Genomic DNA, 23110 nt, shown 5'->3' with positions numbered 1-23110 from the left:
TCTGGCAGGTTATGTTTTTCACTTTCCAGGGGAGAGGTGACATCCTACCCCCCTGGCCAGAGGTGTCTAGTTCACGGGCCCCCCCTTACAGTTTCTGCAAATTTCACACAGTCATTGTCTGTTGAGTCCATCCGGGTGGGCACGCTCCACTGCCTGTAGATGTTTTTTCCTGCCAAAGTCCCCAGGAAGCTTTTCTCAGTCCCCGGTCCTCTCCTTGGGCTTCCTGGCCAGCCACGTCCACTGAAATAGAAGTGAGAGTTTATGTAGTTGGTGTCCAAATCAAGGCAAGGTACATGAGTACATAAAGCAAGTGCTGACTTTGTTCTCTTTTGATCTCACTGACCAATTCTAGGTGCCTAAGATCTCAAATGGAAGTGTACTATCACTGAGATGTCCAGACATAACTCACACATTGACATCTGTCACAATAGTGGGTGATATGCCCTTCTGTAGTGAAAAAGCCTAACCTTCAGCAAAATTTCAATATCTATGCCAGAATCTCAAGGGCCCTAAAAGCTGTATGTGTGAAAGATTGGACAGAAGTTAAAATTTACCTAAGAAATTTTGGCCAAGGGTTTCCTGTCCTCTCAACCTATTCATCGTCACAAGTCAGTCTATAAGTGGAGAGGGGACACAGCCTGGATGGAGCTGTCTACCCCAAAGCATGTGTCTATGATCACTCTGTCAAGTGCAGACTAGATAGTCTCAAACTATTGCATGACCTCTGCTGCATAGCATGGTCTGATTCCACATAAATGCTTGAATGGGTGTACATGTAAAAATAAGCCCTTGGTTCCGACCTTTGCTAAGTTGTGAGTACATGTATTGGGGGATCCCTCAACCTATCAGCCAATCTACATGGCATGTGTCACATTTGGCAAGTCAAGACTGACTGTTGGTCCTGTATACCGCTTGGCACATGTGCAAAGTTGGCTCAGATAGCTAGACGTTAAATAAGACATATGAGCCATTGTTGTAGCGGCATGTGCATTTGTTTAACCTTGGAAATGTTGGAACTATTTTGTGTGAGACAAGTATTTCAAAGTCAACCATTACTCCAAGATACATGAAATAATGATTTACGCTGATGAAACACACAACAAAGGCATGCATGTTACAGCATCCAACACAGTAAATATAACCTCTTGACCCCACACTGGACAATGTCTGGACCAACCCTTTGCCATTCCAACCAGCAGTGATAATGCCTTTGCTCCATCAGTCATGAGTTGGCATTGCATTTCTTCAAATAAATGCAAGAGTGATGGCTATTTCCCCTGTAGTGTTCAGGACACTACAAGTCCTAGGATGCACTTTGGTCATTGCTATGAATGTGATCACATGGGGAATTGGCCTGATGACTGCTGCAGCAACTGCTGGGATTATATGAAAAGAGACTTGAGAGACACACAAAAAGCATGCATGTTACAGCATCCAACACAAGAAATATAACCCTTTTGACCTCACATTGGACAGTGTGTGGACCATCCCTTTGCCATTGCACCCAGCAGGGATAAGGCCATTGTATCACCAATCATGGTGTTGAGATTGCATTTCCTCATATAAATGCAAGGGTGATGGATATTGTCTCTGTAGTGTTCAGTACCTACAAGTCCCAGGATGCCCTTTGGTCAGTGCTTCCAATGTGATCCCATGGGGCATTGGCCTTATGACTGCTGCAAAAACTGCTTGGATTATGTGAAAAGAAAGACGCAACATACAAAATAGCATGCATTTTACAGCATCCAACACATGAAATATAACCTGTTACCCCACATTGGACAGTGTCTGGACCATCCCTTTGCTATTTAACCCAGCAGTAATAAGGCCATTGCTTCAACAGTGATGGTGTTGGCATTGCATTTCTTCAAATAAATGCAAGAGTGATGGCCATTTTCCCTGTAGTATTGAGGACACTACAGGTCCCAGGATGCACTTTGGTCAGTGCTTCCAATGTGATCCCAAGGGGAATTGGACTTATGAGTGCTGCAGCAATTTCCCAGAATGTGTACATGGTGACATGGGATACATGTCGATACAGCTCAGTCACCACTCACACCATGCTACTAGACACAGTATGATGCCCATGCAATCTCTGCTGCTCCAACTCCTCCAGCTGGACATGAAGGGTCGTCCAGGCTCTCCTCATGAATCTCCTGTATAGTGGCATGAGGCAGAGCTGGTGCACGTGGGGCTTTGCATATTGTCCTAATAGTTCTTGGGCCCTCAGTCGGGCCCAACATTTCAGGTCCTCCCAGTGCTTCCTGCATGTCCTGGTCCATTGGTGGTAGACGTCCCTTCTACTACAGCACTGTGCAATCTCCTCCGAGAGTGGGGCGCATGCTGCATTGTTCAGCTGGTCCTCTGGGCTCCCAAAAAGATGAGGGTAATTGTCTAGCACCCCTCCCCCTCAGCTAAAATGTCCAATTCTCCCTCACTAAAGGAGGGGACCTCTCCTCAACTCCCTCAGCCATGTTGCGGACAGTTAGGGTGAACAGAGCAGCTGGATGGCAGAGGGTCCTGTCTGTAGCTGAGGATGACTCAGAATGACAAGAAAATGGCTGCCTGCAATTTCCTGTCATGGACTTCCTGTGTTGCACTTCCACTGTGTCATTTCCTATTGAATAGGAGTGGGTTCCGGACCGTTTCCGGATTCTACGCCCTGAGGGTGGAATATCCGCACCCGGAGCATACGCTCCACATGCAGAGTGTAGGCTCTGCATGTGGGGTGTAAAATCTGAACTCACAGCAGAAAAAGAAAACAAGACAAGTGTGGCATATGCAAACGTGTTGGAAGGGCAGGGATACTAAGGGAGGAAAGGAAGGTTTTGGAGATACACTGCACTACAGCATTTGCCAGCACAGCTTGGACCTTTGCATTGCATTATGGTACATATCGTCAACATATCTTGCTTTCATCTAAGAAGATTAAAATGCATCACCAAACCAGGCACAGGTGGTGATGTCAAACTCTGGAAACATAGGCCCTCATTACAACATTGGCGGTAAATCCCACTTAAAGCCATGCAGAAGACCGCCAACACACCGCTGCGGTGGCGGAATTCCGCTACAGCTATTACGACCCACAGCTCAGAATCCGACAAAATCCAGACACCCACATAAGTCCGCCACACCAAAGGTCAGTGACAAACTGGCGATAACAAGAGGAGGAGCTCAGGGTCATGGTGGAGGAAATCGCCCGGGAAGAGCCACAACTATTCGGATCACAGGTGCAGCACACCTCCATTGCAAGCAAGATGGAGCTATGGAGCAGAATCGTCGACAGGGTCAACGCAGTGGGACAGCATCCAAGAACTAGGGATGACATCCGGAAGAGGTGGAATGACCTACGGGGGAAGGTGCGTTCTGAGGTCTCAAGACACCAGATTGCAGTACAGAGGACTGGCGGCGGACCCCCACCTCCTCCCCCACAACTAACAATATGGGAGGAGCAAGTCTTGGCTATACTGTATCCTGAGGGCCTCGCAGGAGTAGCAGGAGGAATGGACTCTGGTAAGTCAACTCTTAACTATTACATCCCCCACCCTACCTGCATGCTATCACATACCCCCACCCTCACCATCACCCCATCACTCCAACACCTCACAAATGTCCCACTATCACAACCCACACATCCCAACACCAAGCCCTGCATGCAACACCAAAGCATGGACACCCATCGCCAAAGCATGTCCAGAACAGATACCCACACAGAACCCAAACCAATTATCACACAAGGTCCTAAACAAGAATGCAAGCACTGGAGTACAGGGTCACTCACCCATTGCACACAATGGCACACACAGATGCAATAATCATGCCTATACACCCCTGCAGTACCCCTACCCAACGTCACCGGACAGGAGGTTGCATACATGTCCACTCCCCCCACAGAAGAGGCCCACAGTGATGACAGCAGCTCTGTCCAACGGGATCAAGATGACCAGCCCGGCCCATCTGGGATCTTAGGACAGTCGGTTCCCCTCACACTGGCACATGCCACCACAGAGCCTCCCCCCTCAGGAAACACCAGCACAGCAGCCAACTAGCGGGCCCATCCCTCTGTCCCCAGGACACGTGAAGCAACAGTGTGTCCACCACTAATGGGAACCCAGGCAAACCTACCACCCCAAGTAAATCAGGAACCTGGGGCAGTGGCAGTGGGCACATGTTTCAGGGGACAGAGGCACAGGAAAACAGGGGAACTGGGAGGACAGCTGTGTGACAGGGGGAGGACAGGCCCAGGGAACCCACTCTCCACGAGGCCCTCTCCAACATCATGGGAGCGTACCATCATTCGCAGGAGACAATGGCAACGGTACTGGCCATCTTTCAGGAGACCCAGCGGCTGCAGGAGGAAAGCTATCTGGGGATCAGGGAGGAACTGAAGTCCATCAACACCACCCTGGTCACCATTGTAGGGGTGCTGAAGGACCTTGTCAACACCAGGAGGGACACTGTGGCACAACAAGGGGCCCCTGACACTAGCCTGGATGATGAACATCCCACCACCTCCGCCGGCGCTAGTGGACAGGAGGCACTGCCACAGGACCACAACACCAGCACCCCACCCCCCGCAGATGGAGAACCACCCCACCAACGGTCCCTGAGATCCAGGAACAAAACAGAGAACAATGCCAAGACCCCCGCCAGGAAATGAGACCCCCCTAAATGTCATGCTTCTGTCCCACTTTGTCACCCTCTCCATCCTTAAACTGCCCTAGCTCCACTTCCTATACCCCTTTGGACAATGCACATGTGAAACAATAGACTGGACTCTGCCATGGACATTCCGCCATCATCACCACTGCCCATTTTACAACCCCCTCCACTTACTTGCACAAAAATAAACACCCTTGAATCACAAAAAAATCTGGAGTCAGTCTGTGCTTTCACAAATGTGTATTTACAATAACTATGGAATATAGCAATGTCAATTTTATTGTCAACATACCGATGTAACACAGCTCTAGTCCATGAGGTAATATAGCAGAGGGCACATAGTGGGACCCACATCTGTCAAATGGAAAGGCAAAGTGACAAGTCAGTGTCCATACACTAGGTAAAAGTGACAGACTTATGATAGGTCAAAAAATTGTATGAGATGTGTGTGGCAGTGATATCTTCTTACCTGTGTCTCACTGGAAGTATTGCTGGATAACGTTGCTGTTGTTGATATTCTCTTCTTCTGCCTCCTCTTTTTCACTGTCCACAGGCTGCACAGCTGCCACAAGACCTCCATCTGGACCATCCTCCTGCAGAAAAGGCACTTGTCATCGCAAAGCCAGGTTCTGCAGCATACAGCAGGCCACGATGATCTGGCACACCTTCTTCGGTAAGTAGTAGAGAGAACAACCTGTCATATGGAGGCACCGGAACCTGGCCTTCAGGAGGCTGAAGGTTCTTTCTATAATCCTCCTAGTTCACCTAAATGACTCATTGTAGCATTCCCCTGCCCTTGTCCTGGGATTCCTCACTGGGTTCAGTAGCCATGACAGGTTTGGGTACCCAGAGTCACCTGCAAATGTCGAGGGACAACTGTTAGACACACTAACCCGTAGGGACAACCTCAGACAACTATTCACAGGGTATAGGGTCATTGTCCTCACCTAATAGCCTCACACAGTGCCTCTGGAGTTGCCCCATCACATAAGTGATGCTGCTATTCCTCAGAATAAAGCATCATGCACTGAGTCAGGAAAGTTGGCATTCACATGGGAGATGTACTGGTCGGCCAAACACACCATCTGCACATTCATAGAATGGTAGCTCTTCCGGTTTCTGTACACCTGTTCACTCCTGCGGGGGGTTACCAAGGCCACATGTGTCCCATCAATGGCACCTATGATGTTGGGGATATGTCCCAGGGCATAGAAGTCACCTTTCACTGTAGGTAAATCCTCCACCTGAGGGAAAACAATGTAGCTGCGCATGTGTTTCAGCAGGACAGACAACACTCTGGACAACACGTTAGAGAACATTGGCTGGGACATCCCTGATGCAATGGCCACTGTAGTCTGAAAAGACCCACTTGCCAGGAAATGGAGTACTGACAGGACCTGCACTAGAGGGGGTATTACTGTGGGATGGCGGATAGCTGACAACAGGTCTGGCTCCAACTGGGCACACAGTTCATGGATTGTTGCTCGATCAAGTCTGTAGGTGACTATTACGTGACTCTCTTCCATTGTTGACAGGTCCACCAGCGGTCTGTAGACCGGAGGATGCTACCATCTCATCACCTGCCCCATCGGACGTACCCTATGGAGGAGAACAACGAGCAGAGAGTCAGCCAACACTGAGGTATCACAAACTGTCATTTGCACACATTTGTTAATCGGCAATGTGCCTCTTACTGTGTGTATGCAAGGCCTAGATAGGTGTGACACAGTTATTATTAATGCCATGTGGCCCCCTGAAATGGTGGCTGCCTGACCTGTAAGGTGGGACAAGGGGATATGAGGTAACTGCGCTGGCGTTCTACACCGTCACGGTGGGCGGTCGAAGAACGCAGCGCAATCCTGCATTGGTTAATATTGGGCCCTATGGGTCCCAGGAGCCAATGACGATGTACTCCGGCGGTGACGGTACGCACCACCGTGGACGTGACCACCATTTTCTATCTGTACACTCACTTGATACCTGACCTTCAACAGGAGAGGACTTACACTGCAAGTGCTGCTGTGACCTCAGTCTGAAATTGACGATTGCTCATGTTTCTGGGGAAAGGGCCCCTGCCTTCACTTTGGAGGAGTTGGAGAAGTTAGTGGATGGGGTCCTCCCCAGTACACACTACTCTACGGTCCTCCAGAAAAAGAGGTGAGTACACTGTGAGCATGCTGCATGGGCAATGCCTGTTTGAAGTGGTGTGGATGGAAGATACATGGGGGGGCTGAGGCCTGCATGAGCTGACCGTGAGTGTATGTGCGTCAGGGCAAGGGTGGGAACGTGGCCCAATGACTGTGACAGTCCAGACGGATAACGTTTTTCCTTGTCCCCTGTACTATTCCTGTAGGTCAGCGCCCACCAGAAGAAGGATATTTGGTGTGCCATCGCCAAGGACATCATAACCCTGGGGGTCCACAACAGATGGAGCACCCACTGCTGGAAAAGATGGGAGGACATTCACCACTGGAGCAAGAAGACGGCGGAGGCCCAGCTGAGGATGGCCTCCCAACGTGGGAGGGGTGCCCATCGCACCATGACTGCCCTGATGCTCCGGATCCTGGCAGTGGCGTATCCGGAGTTGGATGGGTGCTTGAGGGCATCACAGCAGCCACAAGGGGGTGAGTACAGTCACATCCATCTGACTCTGCACACGCTACGAGGTGTATGGGTGGGGGAGGTGGGCAGTGGGTTCCCCTAGGCCAGGGCGAGCTTTGTATGCAAGGTCCCTTTGTGAGGAAGGCTATGTGGCACCCCAACCCCACCAGTGGTAAGAGCCATCCACACCTAGTCAGGCTCCTGTGACTTCTGTGCGTGCAGCAATCGGGCAGAGGCGTTGCACTCAATGGCCCTGTGAATTAACTAGGAACTATAAGTGCATGGCATAGTGCAGAGGGCTGCTGTGTCTGTAGTGTCCGCCAACGGTAGTGGTATTGCATGCACTGAACATGTCTTTCTTCTGTCTTTGTGTGCAATAGCATCATCAGGCAGAGGAGCAGTGGCACCGGAGCAGGAGGGAGCTACATCCCACTTGGCCCTGGAGGGCAAGACAACAGAGTCTGAAGCCACCAGTGGGACGGAGGGCGAGGGGAGCTCCACGGCGGGGACTGGAGGTGACAGCAGCGACAGCGACTCCTCCTCTGATGGGAGCTCCCTTGCGGTGGCGGGCCCCTCTGTGCCCCCCGCACCAACAGGTACAGCCGCCACCCCCCCTACCCGCACCGCCCTCCCAGCAACCCCTCAGCGTGTGACCCGAGGCTGCTCACCCAGGAGGGTGGCCATCTCCTTCGCCCCAGGCACCTCAGGCCCTGCCCCAATCAGCCCTGCAGCCCTCAGTGAGGAGGCTATTGACCTCCTGAGATCCCACACTGTTGGGCACTCTACCATTGTGAATGCCATCCAGGGTGTCGAGAGGCATTTGCAACAAACAAATGCATACCTGGAGGACATTCATTCTGGGCAGGCAGCCCAACAGAGAGCATTTCAGGCTCTGGCCTCACAACTGATGGCAGCCATTGTCCCTGTGTCCAGCCTCCCCCTCCAACTTCCTCCACCCAGACCCAATCCCCTCTACCTCAGCCTATCCCAAGCACACCATCATACCAGCATGCACACACCTCAACATACAAGGGTGGCTCAGGCAAACATAAGCACCACACATCCGACAGGCACTCACACTAGCATCATACCCATGCAGACATACCAACATCCACTGCCTCCACTGTGTCCCCCTCCTCCACGTCCTCCTCCTCCCTCCCTGTCTCGTCTCCACTCACACCTGCAGGCACTCCATCCTCAGCCACTACCTCCTTCACCAGCACGCCCATCACCACACACTGCTCACGTGCACTCACCACCCCCACTACCATTCACACATCCCCTGTGTCCTCTCCCAGTGTGTATGTGAGCCCTCCTCCCAAAGTACACAAACGCAGGCACACACCTACCCAACAGCCATCCACCTCACAACAGCCTCCAGCCGATGCACCTTCACCCAAATTCAGCAAACGTACACCTCCTACAACCACTACCTCTTCCTCCACTCCCAAACCCCCTCCATCTACCCGTCCCAGTGTGTCTAAAAAACTTTCCCTGGCTAATATTGACCTCTTCCCTACACCTACCCCCCCCACTTCCGTCCCCTAGGGCCAGGCTTTCCAGGTCGCAACCCAGCACCTCAGCCACCACATCACCAGGCACAGTGGTGCCAGAAACTGCGGGCTATTGGAGTGCGCCAACCAACAGGGCTGCCAGTGTGCCACCGAGCGAGGGCAAGGACATTCCGCCACCTGCAAAAGTTAAAAAGTTGCCCACATCCCAGAGGGAGAAGCAGAAAACACCTGCCACCAAGGGCTCAGGGAAAACGAATGGGGATGGTGGCAACAAAGCTGCGCCACCATCCAAGGTGGGGAAGGGCCAGAAAATAAAGGACAGGTCAGGAGAGGGCCTGGTGGCACCGACAATTGGACCAGTGTCACACCTTCTGTCCACGCCGACGTCAACCTGTACAGCGGAGAAGACCGCCACCTGCACCGCCACCTGCACCACCACCAGCACTGCTGTCATTGAGGCCGCCACCAGCACCGCAGTCACTGAGCCCACCACCAGCACCACAGTAACTGAGGCCGCCACCAGCACCACAGTCACTGAGCCCGCCACCAGCACCGCGGCCTCAGAGCCCACCACCAGTACCTCGGCCACAGAGCCCGCCGCCAGCACCCCTGCCACAGAGCCCGCCCCCAGCACCGCCGCCACAGAGCCTGCCGCCAGCACTGATGCCACAGAGCCCGCCACAAGCACCGCTGCCACAGAGGCCGCTGCCAGCCCCGATGCCACAGAGGCCTCCGCAAGCACCGCCACAACAGAGCCCACCGCCAGCACTGATGCCACATAGGCCGCCGCCTGCCCCAATGCCACAGAGGTCACCTTTAGCACCGCCGTCATATCCTTAGCTACCTGGGAAAGAAATGGTCCCAATATGTTAAGTTATTGATTGTTAGCAATATTTTGCTCACTTTTGATGTTGGTAATTTGAAGCAATACGATTCAGTATTTGTGACATCAAGCATAGAAAAAATAGGTACAATTCTCTACATATGGGGGAGTTGGGCAGTATTTCCATTATTTCTAATTAAAATCTACTGTAGGAATTCTAGCTCAGTGGTGTCCATAATAATAATAAGGCAACATTTCCTCAGAATTTGCACTGTCCGTAAATGCATTTTCACTTTCAAACACAGTATAATATTCAAGCACAGAAAGCATAGAAACAATTGTTTGAACAACCGATTCATCAGAAACAACCAAAGGTATAATAACGTAATTCATTGAAATTTTAAACACATATGATATGTGTATCACTTCAGTTGGTCCAAATATATCAAAAGGTATTTTATCTCAAATAATCCCATCAGGAAGTGGAACAGCAGAAATGTTCACAAGGGACAAATCTCTTCGCACTTTGTGAGAAGACAGATAAGGCTTTTAAACCTCATCCACCAGTTCAACAGCAGAGTGTTCAAGTAGATAATGTACAAGTAGAAAAAAAGACAATAACAATTCTGATCTATAGAGGGAAGCAAGCAATGCCAATGCAATCCCCAGAGAGTACCATGGACAAATCAAATAGTTGCATTTACCCCAATATGTATACCATGTGCTGGTGCAATAGCTGGTGTTGAAGAAGTTGAAGAAACATCATGAATGTCGACAAAATAACCAGAAGCAGTCTGTGCAAAAACTGGAGCAGGTGCAGTTGAAAGTGAACTGGTAGATGCACCCAAAGGGGGTTTGTAGACAATCCTGTCTGTTTATGTTGTGTTTGTAAATTGTGGGTTAACATTTTAGACAATTCTTGATGATGTAGCTGTAACTGAAATCAACAAAAGTTTATTCTCGGCGTCCCCAAACTTGAGGAAATAATTTCAGTTTTATTTAATGCTTGAAGGCATATTTCCTGTATTATAGTGAAAGGGGCAAGGAAAATACCGAGCAATCCTCAAGGTCTACTGTGTAGGATTGGCCACATGAAGCAACTTTATGTGATCAATGGACAAAAAGCGGTTGTCTTTGGAGCCAGGCAGTGGTGATAGAATAACATCTCTTGCACCTTGTATTTAAAGAACTGATCCTGGTTCCTAGTAGGATGGGCCGAATTCCTTCTTAGCAGGTATCCTTTCTCAGACTGGGTCCCCCACTTTTGGAATCCAACCTGTAGATGTTGGTGAATTCCTTATTCCCAGGGTGGCGGCATGTACTGATGAGTGTCCATCATGGAACTGTTGGAATTCCTGCAAGACAATGGCATGTTCATTTATGACAAAAAGTGTTTCTACTGCCACCGTGCCAGGACCATCTATATCTGCGAACTACATAAGGATGCCGAACAGGACTTCATTTGGGGTACGGTCTCTGAAAGATCTTCAAGGCAGATTATTTATTCCTTTCTGGACTCCACACAGGTAACAGATTCAACTACAACCCAAGCTTAATATCCTAGCTGGTAAGGATTGCTTTAAGTCCTGTTTTATTTTTTCCACTATGAAATTTCCCTCAGCATGGTATGGTGATGAATAATACTCATTGTTCCCATGGCACCCTTGTATGCCCTGGTGGCATAAGCAGGGCCCTGTTCCCAGTTGAATAATGCGACTCCATATTTCCCGATAAAGGTTTGCAAATCTTTATTAACAGTTCAAGCATCAGCCCATTGTTGTGGCCACACCCATAGGAATCTGGAACAAGAGTCTACAGGAAGTAGAATTTATTTATATGCACCATTTGTATTTATAGGACAACAATGGTACAGGTACACACATTGCACATACTTTTTTGCTATTAAGAGGGGAGCCTGGGGTGGGCCTTTAATGGTGGAACATTTAATTTGTTGACAGATGTCACAGTGAAGGACATACTGCTTTGCCTGTCTGCATAGACCATGCTACCAATAGCATGTTTGTAAAACAGAAATGGCAGCTACCACACTAGTGTAGGCAGGAGCGACACCATCATGAGCTGTTTTGATCAGTTCTAGCCTACGATCTTGGTTGAGTATCACACGATCACCCACTCTTGGTATTGTTACAAAGGCAAAGTTTTAGGCACTTAAATGGTAGACATACTTGGCAGATTAGGCTTTTGTTGAGGGTTTGCCATCAGTTGAAGCATTCACAGCAGTCAGAATGTCATCATCCATCCTAGTATGAGAACAAGTTATCACACCAATAGAAGCCATAGAAACAGCAGATTTGGCAGCTTCATCAGCCAATGAATTTCGTGCAACATGTATTCCAACACGCTGGTGGCCCTGTGTATGTATTAAATGACCCTTTGTCAGTTTGTCCTGTCACCTTCTCCCACAAAAGTTTGTGTTTTATGGTGTTTCCTTTGGAATTTCTGAACCCTTAAGACACCACTAATGCAAGTTAACGGACTGGACACAATAATACGAATTAATGTTGGAAGTTCAGGATCCATATGTTCCAGTGCCAAGAGCAATGCTTTAAGCTCAACAAGCTGTGCTGTGCAATCCCCTAGTGATTGTGTGTAGATCTGCAGAGAGTGTAGATTACTGTCAATCTTAACTCCATAAACTGCTGTGCAGAATATTTATGTTTGGTACCATCAGCTGGTTGAGCTGAACAATCAGTATAAATTATGATTCTATAATGGTCAAGAGGCATGACATTAGTGGACATGAGGTTCCCAAGTTCATATTGGATAAATTCTTGGGGATGAATTTTGGACTAGTAACATAATCAACATCAATGGCAGTCAAGGAAGTAGTCTACTGTATCCAATGTGGATGAAATGCTTTAGCATTTGGAACACTGGCTATTCCTGGGCTGGTGGTCTCTCCTTGATGACCACCTTCTGACTGCAGTCAGTATTTTTCCTGTTGGTGCAAGATGCATTTCAGCATTGTAGGATAAGTGTGATTTGTATGCTATGGTACTGTGTCACCTTTATTGAACATGACCCTGATTACCAATTTATTTTTATTTTCACGTGGGAGTACGTGTGTAGCTTCAGTCATGTCAGTCTGTAATGATCTGAAAATTCGCGTTTGTTTTGGTAGCTAATGGCTGCCTATTAAATTATAAAGTGGTTGTCTGTGTTGAGCATAATTTGGAATGTATGTTCTGCCAAAATTAAAGAATCCTAACAAGGATTGAAGTTTTTTTTACATTGTTTGATGTTTGTAGCTGTGCACACTTCCCTAGGAAATGTGGAACCAGACTTTTCCCCTCATTTGATAGTTCATATCCCAGACATAGGACACTGAGAAATGCAGCTTCAGTCTTCTCAAAATGGAACTTGTAGCCATGTTTGGCAAATCCCATGCTAATGTGATCTATCTTGGCAAGATGTGTGTGGAGGTCACCATCCATCAGATAAATGTTATCTACATAGGACAACACCTCAGAATCATTACCAATGAATATTGATGTTACACAGACTGAGACTAACACAGTAAGGGCCAGATGTAGGAAAGTCCCAAATTGCGACTTGCATGTTACCAATAACATTTGTGAGGGTGACTTGAAATCAAGTATGGTGTTCTTGATATGTCAGTGATATCTCTAAATTTTGGGAAGCTCTGTACTGCATAGGTGGATTTGCTACAGTGTAAGTTAGAAAAGGGTTTGTATTTGCTTCAACTGCAATAAAGGTGACCCAAGAATAGAACATTTCTGTCCTGTATGCATTGTGTACCTTTACCACAAATCTAACATGTCCACCCCCATTAGCAAGCAGTTAAGTATTGTGTAACAGGTTGCCTACACTTCACTGGAATTACCACTGGTTGTTCCATATTTAAAGGGCAAACTTCAGAGATAGAAACACCAAATGGGGAACTCTTTTAGGGTTCCAGCTTGAACAACCTTCAGACTAAAATAGGTAATACATATTTAGCTGAGGAGGAGTTTTCCCTAATACCACAGACATCTCGTATAAAGGTAATTATGGTACCTTTGGTATGCAAGCGAAAGTTACTCAGGAGATTTGTTACATTTGTACCTGACCAATGTTGGTAGCATCATGTTGTGTGGTTCCTATTATGGTAATAAGAATGCGGCAGCACCATCAAGTGTGGTACACTCAGTATACTGCACAATGTATGGAAGCTGTCAACCTGACTCCTGGCGAACCCTAGGAAGGAGAAGGTGATTTGTGGCAACCTAAAGCTGACACTTTGACTTCTTAGGGAAGTCATGATGAATATATCGTACCCCTTACACTCACTTACCCAGAGACTCACACATGCTAAGGCAGCATGTGAGGTGCAAGCTGGATTTCAATGCATTTATTGAAGCAAGTGTGTCCTAGAAGAAAAAGCGTGAGCTGCGATTATAAGGCAGATGAAACATAGTATGGTAATCATAATTGCAATCAGTATAAAGAAGATAAAATATACAACCACGTTGTGCGATTCTAGTGAGTCTAGAGATCCCTTCCTACACCCTATGTCTAGGTCCAAGATCATAGTTTTCCTAACCCTTCTGGCTGTTCCGATCTTAGGGAAAAACCCTGACCCCATACCTGAATGTGACAACAGTGGTCTGCTTGTTGTCTGGATATCAATCCTCTTGGGATGTGCAAAGCTGTCAGTGGAGTAGTGTGCGTCCCAGGATCGCCATGGCTGGAATGTCCTCTGCCCTTCCTTAGGCCTATGTGTTGTTTATATATTGACCCATACAGAGTTCTAAGAAGAGGCCTGATGCACCGATATGTCTAGTAAATAGGAACTGACTACTGAGCTCCTAAAGTGACAATACAAATTAGTATTTCATGTACCGTACATGAGAGCCTGCAGCAAAGCACAGACTGCATTGTGTACAAAGGGCTGATAAAATGTGCTGCACAAACAATTATGGCCCTCATTATGACTTTGGCAGTCTTTTCAGAAGACCGCCAAAGTCATGGGTGCCAGAAGACCGCCAGTGCTGGTGCTCTTCCTAACACCATATTACGAGTACTAAAGAATTTCCACCACAGTTTTGGCTGAAATCTTCCAGTAGTCGTGCTAGCGGATGGAGGCACAGACGCAGTTCCACCACTGGCCCCACCCCACCAAAATGACTCTACCAGCCGTATTACGACCTGAATTTTGGCCTGGCGGTGTCCTGATGGCGGGGCACTGCCGGCGGTGGAAGCGTCTGTTCCCGTTGCCTGCCGGATGATCTCCTCGCTGGACAAGGTAAGTCGATCGTACAACGGGGGTGGGAAGGTGTTTAGTGTTGTGTTTGCATAAGTGAGTGTATTGTCTGCATGAGTAAATGTAAGTGTGTATGCATTTAAATACGTGTTTGATTGTTAAAGTGAGTGCGTGTATGGATGTGTGTGAGTGAACATGTGTATTTAAGTGTTAGTGAATGAGTGTAGGTGGGGTGCGTGGGGTGTGTGTGTACGTGTATTCAGGGAGGGTATGTTGTGTGTGCATGTGTGTGTGTATGTGGGGGTGCTGTACTGGAAATAGTGTGGAGGTTCTGGTGTGAAAGAAGGGTATTGGGATTACAGGGGAGTAGGGGAATCGTCTGCCAGTGACAGGAGAGAAATTTCCTGTCACGGTAGCCTTTCCGCCAGGGTTTTCGAGGCGGTCCTACTGCCGCGGAAACGCTGGTGGAAAGCTGACTCGTGATACCGCCGGCGGTCCTCAGTGAACCACCGGGTCTGAGATGCTAATCTCCAGATCAGCTGTCCAACTACCCTGGCAGTACAGGTGGAGATGTGGTGAGTTGGCATAGGCCAACCCCCACACTCCTAATATGGTGGTCTTCACCGCCGGACCGTCAGCTGTGAGACCACTCACCGGCAGGTCATAATGAGGGCCTATGTCTTCTTGGAAAGAAGTAGCTGTTTAAAATATAAAAAAGCATGAGCTAAAGGCTAGCTGTAGTAAAAAATATGAAATTAACAAAATATGTCTACGTGTAAAGGGCACAGGCTACGCGCCTAATGCTAAGATTATGGTGACTCTAGGTGAACCACAACAGGTGAATGCAACAGATTTGGTGGTGGCCCTGCAGAGAGGGCCACGCCCAACAGTTATTTGCTGCTACAGTGCAGAAACAATGAGAAACTGTAACCATAACATTTAAGGACAAAGCAATTAAAATTAATCAGTTTCTTATTATCTACACAGCCTTGCACCAGCACTACAACAGCTACAGTAGTTACTAGTGCCAGAATAACCTTGAAAAGGTTTTTTTTTAATTAAGGGCCAGATGTAGCAAAGTTTTGCGAGTCGCAAATGGCCCGAATCGCTATTTGCGACTGTGCAAAATCGGAAATGGGATGCAAAAATCCCATTTCCGACTCGCAAAAAGCGATGCGAGCCGTTAGCGACTCGCAAAAATTGCAACCCCATTTTGCGACCCGCAAATAGGAAGTCGCAATTTGCGAGTCGCAAACCATATGCAATTGCAACTCGCAAATTGCGACTAGTCGCAAAAAGCCCAGTTTGCATGTCCCATTTACCACTAACTCAGAGCAGGTGGTAATCATTACCAAAGTATAAAAGGAGACCCAGAAGGCATCTGGGTTACTCAAGATGGCGGAGATATACCTGATAGCAGTGAGGAGGAGAGTCCACGCAGCCCAGCAGAGGAGGAGGAGGAGCCAGAGACAGGAGAAGATTTACAGAACAAGGCAGACTCTTTTTCAGCAAACTGAGGAAAAGATCTATGACAAATACCGCCTTAGCAGCGCAGCCATTTTAGAATTAATTGAATTACTAAAACCACAGCTAGAACGCCAGACTCTGCGCGGCTGCGCCATCCCTACGCATGTGCAAGTGCTATGCTCACTGCACCTCTTGGCCTCAGGGAGCTATCAGGGGGTCATTGCTGTGGCAGGTGGGGTATCTCAAAGTGCACTGTCAAGGTTCCTCAGGGCATTCCTAGATGCCATACTCACACACATGTCTCACTTCATATACCTACCCAGGAATGAGGCAGAAATTAACAGCACCGAGCTGGACTTTTACCGGATTGCCAACTTTCCCCATGTCATAGGGTGTGTAGATGGGACACATATTCAAATATGCCCCCCTGCAAACCTGGAATATCTGTTCCTCAACAGAAAGTGTACCCACTCACTCAATATTCAGGTTGTTTGTGACGCCCATTATGTCATCACCGACATTGTTGCAAAATTTCCAGGCAGTACCCATGACTCCTACATTTTTAGGCACAGTGGGATACACCAACGCCTGGAACGTGGGGAGTTTGGAGACGGATACCTCCTAGGTAGAGCTGCATACACCTCGTAGACATACACACAGGTCACTGTGCACACCAACCAGGACTTTCTAACAGTGTAATGTTTGTGCCCAACAGGTGACAGTGCATATGCACTACGGCCATGGATAATGACTCCGTTCTTAACACCCAGCAATGATTCCGAGAGGCGATACAACAGCGCACATAAGAGGACCAGGAACATAATAGAACGCACCTTCGGATTGCTGAAAGCAAGATTCAGATGCCTCCACCGCAGTGGAGGTGCCCTCCTGTATACCCCCATTACAGCATTCAAAATTGTTGTCGCATGCGCCATCCTGCACAATATTGCCACCCGATGTGGGCTACCTCTCACCCCTGCAGACCCAGATTCAGAGGATGAAGAGCAGGAGCAACCACATCGCCATCATGGGGATCAGAGTATAGCAAATCAAGGCAGACTGAGACGGGAACACATTGCAACCCAATACTTTGGAAGGTATGTGTCAACTTCAACCATACTCACCTATTGACCAAAAACTCCATTTGTTAAGTGGAACAAAAAAACTATTTAATATGTGCAGAAATTGAACTATTTACAATGACTAACTGTTCATGTACATCAAAAAGCAAACCATGCATGGGGCACATTGCTGTCATGTGCCCCAACATCAGGGACAGGGTTCAGTCTATGTCCTACGGTGGCCTCTGCCAGCCTGGCTGGTCCTAGGTTGTTCTGCAGTGCTCTGCCTGGTACTCCCACTCCAGAGCACCCTAGTGTCACTGGCAGAGACACTGCTCACTGTGGAGCCCTCTTCGCTGTCCTGGGGGGTGTCCCCTGTGCCCCTGGACAGATGCCGTGCCTCCATTAAATCGATCACATGTGTGATCCGGCCCAGGCCTCTAGCCACATCCCCTGCAAAGTGGCCCATTTCAACTTGGAGGCCAACTGTCCTTCTCGACAGGCCAGTGGTGTTGACTGGCAGTCTGCCAATTGATGTGGCCATCCTGTCCAGCCTCTGGAGCAGCTGACGGTCCCTGCGCCACCCACCCTCGCTCTGTGACAGAAGTCCTGCCACCAGTTCCCGCATGGACAGGGCTAGGTCCCCAGTGTTTGTGCCAATGACGTCCAATTGGGAATGGAGCTGCTGCATGCTGGCCTCATTGCTCCTCACAAAGCGGTGCAGAACCCCACTAATTCTCCCTAACATATTGTTCTGCAGGCGCTGACCACGGAGCAGCTGTGCCTCAGTGATGGTGGTCGATGGATGGCCGGACTCAGCCTGCAGCCCTGCTCTCCTGAACCTGCGTCGCCTGCGCAGCGGTGGATGCCCTGTGAGCTCTACTCTGGCACTCCTGGCTGTTGCTGGCGCAGCCTCCTGAACCAGTGTTGCAGCAGGTGTTGACATCAAGGGGATGGTGTTGGTGGTGCAGGTGGGAGTGGTGGCAGCTCCTGTGCTTTCCTCATGGAGCTGGCTGCTGTGGCTTGTGGGAGACCTGTGGGACATGGGGAACAGACTGTCAGTGTCTACTATCTGTTGCACACTTCCTAATAAACATTTGCCTATTTACTGCCTACTTGACTACATTGCCCATAATGCATCATTCTGGTGTTTGCTACCCTGAAATGGAGCTATCTTGGTTGTGCATGCCCCTGTGTACATGGTGGGTGGGGGTATGGCATTGATGGGGGTACAGGCATATCACATGGTACTCACCGGTTGATGTAGTGGGCTCAGAGGTGTCCAGATCTCCAAATCCTGTCACTGCCTCCTGCTCCAGGGTCTCCTCCACCCTTTCCTCCAGGGGTGTGGGTGGTGGTACGGATGATGGTCCTCCTCCTGTGCCTCTCATCTCCCGGAGCCTTTCTGCCACCCTCTCCTTGGTCCGGGAGCGGAGGTCTTACCACCTCTTTTTGATCTCATCCACTCTCCTGCGCTTCCTTCATAGAATCCTGGTTACCTCTATTTACAGGCCTACAATTTGACAAAAAAATATAACTGGAAAGAGCACATAGGGTCCCAACATAGAAACACTCCTATGGATCACTGACCAAACCCAGACCAATAGTTTGCAAACCTCTGCGGTTCCAACATGCCGAATTTGTCTTGCTTTACATGCGCAAAAATAACCTCATTAACTGGAATGGATCTAAAATCTACATTTCACAGGACTACTTCAAAATTATGGTAGATACAAGAACAGGATTCTTGGCTCTACGTGATAGACTCAGAGACATGAAAATTCAATTTATTTTGCCGTTCCAGCAAAATTCAGAATTATCATGGATGGAAAACACCAAATCTTCAACAATCACAATGCTTTAAAAACGTATGTAGATGAATTGATGGGAGAGGACATGGATGTTGCTAGAGCCCTTTCAAAATAAAGGAAAACCTAACTCTTCTCCCTTATAAGTGCACTAATCTCACTAGTATTGAGGTCTTTTGATTGCTTTTAGCACTCTGTGGGGTACCTTCTTATCTACAATGTTTCCTATTAATAAGGATATTTTGTTTCCTAAGATTGAAATTATGGTTCACTTGTTGTATTGTTTGATTCCCTTTTTCTATCCAACAAAGGTGAATTGTTAAAATAATAGGGAGACGTTTGTGATTTAATTGGAGAAACTCAATCACCTTCTGGTTTTCTTATCACATTGCCTGTCAGTGCAAGTTCATACTCAATAATTGTCTACTATAGTTATGGTCTTGTTAACTGACAGTGTTTGTTCATACATATTCTTCTTGATTTGCTTAAATATGGATTATATAACCCATTGAAGAAGTTAAAGGTGATAGTTCCACTTTGCCATTTTCTGCAAGTTATACTACATTATTTCCAACACGTGTCATCCATGCATTACATTTTTTATAGATTTCTAAGGCTCAGATTTAGATAAACTTACGTGACCTTCCCTCTGAAAATAATATACACTAGAGACATATGATGTGCACATCAAAATGTATATTCCATGTTGCCCCAAGGGATGGTTGCTCTTCTTTTGTCGCCCACTCCATGGCATCTGTAGAAAGTTGGGGGGTGGGAGGGTGGGACATAAGAGTGGGGAGGGGGCTGTTATTACTGTTTCTTCTTTCGTTTTTGTATTCTTCATCTTCCTTTCTTCTTTTCTCTTCCACCTTTCTCTCATTTATACTTATTTGCTGGACAGCTTAGGGTTGGAACGTGTATGATTCTCACACAAGACTTATACTATTTTATCCAATATAGTACTTCTAGGACTCCATCTCACAAGACTATAGACAGAATGTGTTTTGTTTATTACATATATAGCAATTATTGGATTATTCTACTTTATTGTGAAAGCAAGAATCATACACATACTCAATTGTTGTATATCAATGAAAGCGCATAATCCCCAAGATACCCTTCTTACATAGGAATAGTTTTGATACATATTGATACACACATCTACCACATAACACACTATTATGGCTAATACTAATACAATTGACAATATCAATATTATATATTTGAATATTAAGGGCATGAACCATCCAATAAAATGTAGGAAAATAATGAACTATCTATACAAAACCAGGGAGAAATTATCCTTCTTCAAGCGACAAGGATTCCAGAGACAGAAGCAATCAAAATCAAAAACAATTGGATTGATAATGTACACCGTTTTCCGACAGTCCACAAAAAAATGGTGTCATTACACTGATCTCCCAAAAAATCGAATCTAATTACTGAATCCTATATTTCTGATACAGAAGGAAGATGGGCCATAACAACTCTAAAGAAGAATGAGACTAGATTTCAAGTTGTTAATATACTGTATATGGTCCAAATATTGATGATTGTGATTTCTGGAATACAGTTTCAAAGAAATCAGGCCAGTTGCCTACTAATGAATGCCTAATTGTAGCTAGAGATTTCAACCTCCCCCTGGATACCATGATGGATAGACAATCTACTTTTAAGTATCGCCCACCTAAAGCACATAGGCCCATATTTATACTTTTTCAGGTGTTAGCGCAGTTTTGCGTGAAAAAGTATAGCGCCGGCTAGTGCCATTCCAAGATGCCAGCCGGGCGCCATATTTATGGAATGGTGCTAGCTGGCACTAATGCCCTGTTAGCATCCTTGTAAAAGACGCAAACAGGGTGGGGGAGGCATAGGGGAAACTGGAGCTTGTGCGCCAAATTATGGCGCTACACTGTTTAGAGGCAAAACAATGCCTCTAAACAGTGTAGCACCATTTTCTTGCACACAACCCCCATTGACATGTTTCCTGTCTTAGTAAAGACAAGAGCCATGCCCACCACTCCAATGGCCATGCAGGGGACCCCAAGTCAGGGCCCCTGGGCTTGAACCAAAAATTATATTTACCGGAACTAATCTGGGATGGGTCCTCCATCCTGTGGTGTCCCTCTGGTGTGGGTGGGGTTAAGTGAGGGTGGCCCTGGGCCTAGGGAAGGGCACCTGTGGGCTCTTTCATGGTCTCTGACCATGGAAATATGCCTACAGGTCCTCTAACGCATACCCATTCCCAGGCATTAAATAATGGTGCTAAGCAAGCTTAGCGCCATTATTTAAGGCCCCCATACCCTGTGCTGGATTTTAGCAGGGGGGATAAATATGGAGCTAAGGCCATATTGTCCTCTTCTGGACAGGAATGCCTACCTTGCATCTCATTGACACAAGATAGGTTTGCACATACATAAAATGAAGTTAACTCCATAACTTTGGCGCTTGGCGTGTCTAGCCCCAAAGTATAAATATGGAGTTAGGTCTGCACTGTATTAGCATTAAAAAAATGATTCTAATTTAGCGCAAACCGAGTATAAATATGGGCCTCAGAATTCAAATTGATATTTCCACTAAATACAACCTTAAAGATGCATGGAGACTCCAACAGCCTGACTCGAGAGATTACACCTTTTATTCTCCTCCTCAAAACTCACACAAAAGAATAGATCATATCCTCATCTCGGGCTCCCATACCCACCTTAGTAACCAAACAAATATTTCACCAATAATAATTTCTGACCATGCATGTATCAATACTCTACCAACTGGTACCAACTCTAGAACCTGTATCAAAAAATGATGTTTCAACAACAAGATTTTAAAAGACCAAGAGAATTCAAAGAGAATTGAATGGACCATTTCCGAATTTCTCCCCAGATGTACATATACAAACTTTTTGGGACGCCCTTAAAGCAACTTTAAGGGGTACACTAATATAAATGAAACTAGAATCAATAAGGCAAAAAATAAATCCCTACGAGAATTGGAGATGAGATTGGTCTCTTAGAATTCTCCCATATCAAAACACTAGACAAGCAGATCCTTGCCAAACTTACTGCAAAGAAATCTGAATATAATAGCATACTCAGTGAACGAGCAGGGGTATGGATTAACAAATTTAAAGACCTTAAACTCTGTGAGGCCAACAAAGCAGTAAAAATGCTAGCATCATCACAATCAAAATAACATAACTTCAATCAAAGATAAGTTGAACTCCACCCACACCAACCCCAAAGAACATTATACACACATTTAGACAACTGTATATAGAACTATATTTGAAGCATAACCAAATTACAGCCGAACAATGCAAAGAATATTTAAATAAATTACAGATCCTCAAACTATCTGAAGAAGATGAAGAGATATTAGCCAAACCACTATCTACAACTGAGAACACTTTGGCCATTAACACACTAAAAGATAATAAGGCTCCGGGACCCAATGGTTTCAATGCCAACATTTACAAAACATTTAGCAAATCCCTTCATCCCACTCTATTTGAACTACACAATACATATGCCTCCTCTGGGAAACTCATTGCTACACCTGCTGAAGCAGATATAGTTGTCATTCCCAAGGACGAGAAGGAACTCTTATTACCAAATAATTATAGACCAAGCTTGCTAATAAATGTGGACTGTAAAATCTATGCAAAGATTCTAGCCAAAAGACTTAGGGCCTCATTATGACATTGGTGCTGCGGTGACGTTCGCCAACAGACCGCCACTGTGGCTACCATCCGTCCGACATATCATGAGCACTGCCTGACTTCCGCCACAATAAGGGAGGAAATCTGGTGGTGTTCAAACTGGCAGAGGGCGGTAACCTGGTGCTGCTAACACAAGCATTGCCCTGCCAATAGAACACCGCCAGCTGTGTTATGACCAGTGATATGGCCTGGTGGTGTTCTGCTGGCGGGGTGCTGCAGGCAGTAGCAGCAC

This window comes from Pleurodeles waltl, chromosome 5, assembly GCF_031143425.1.
Source record: "Pleurodeles waltl isolate 20211129_DDA chromosome 5, aPleWal1.hap1.20221129, whole genome shotgun sequence".
Lineage (NCBI taxonomy): Eukaryota > Metazoa > Chordata > Amphibia > Caudata > Salamandridae > Pleurodeles > Pleurodeles waltl.
This window is presented reverse-complemented; position numbering follows the sequence as displayed.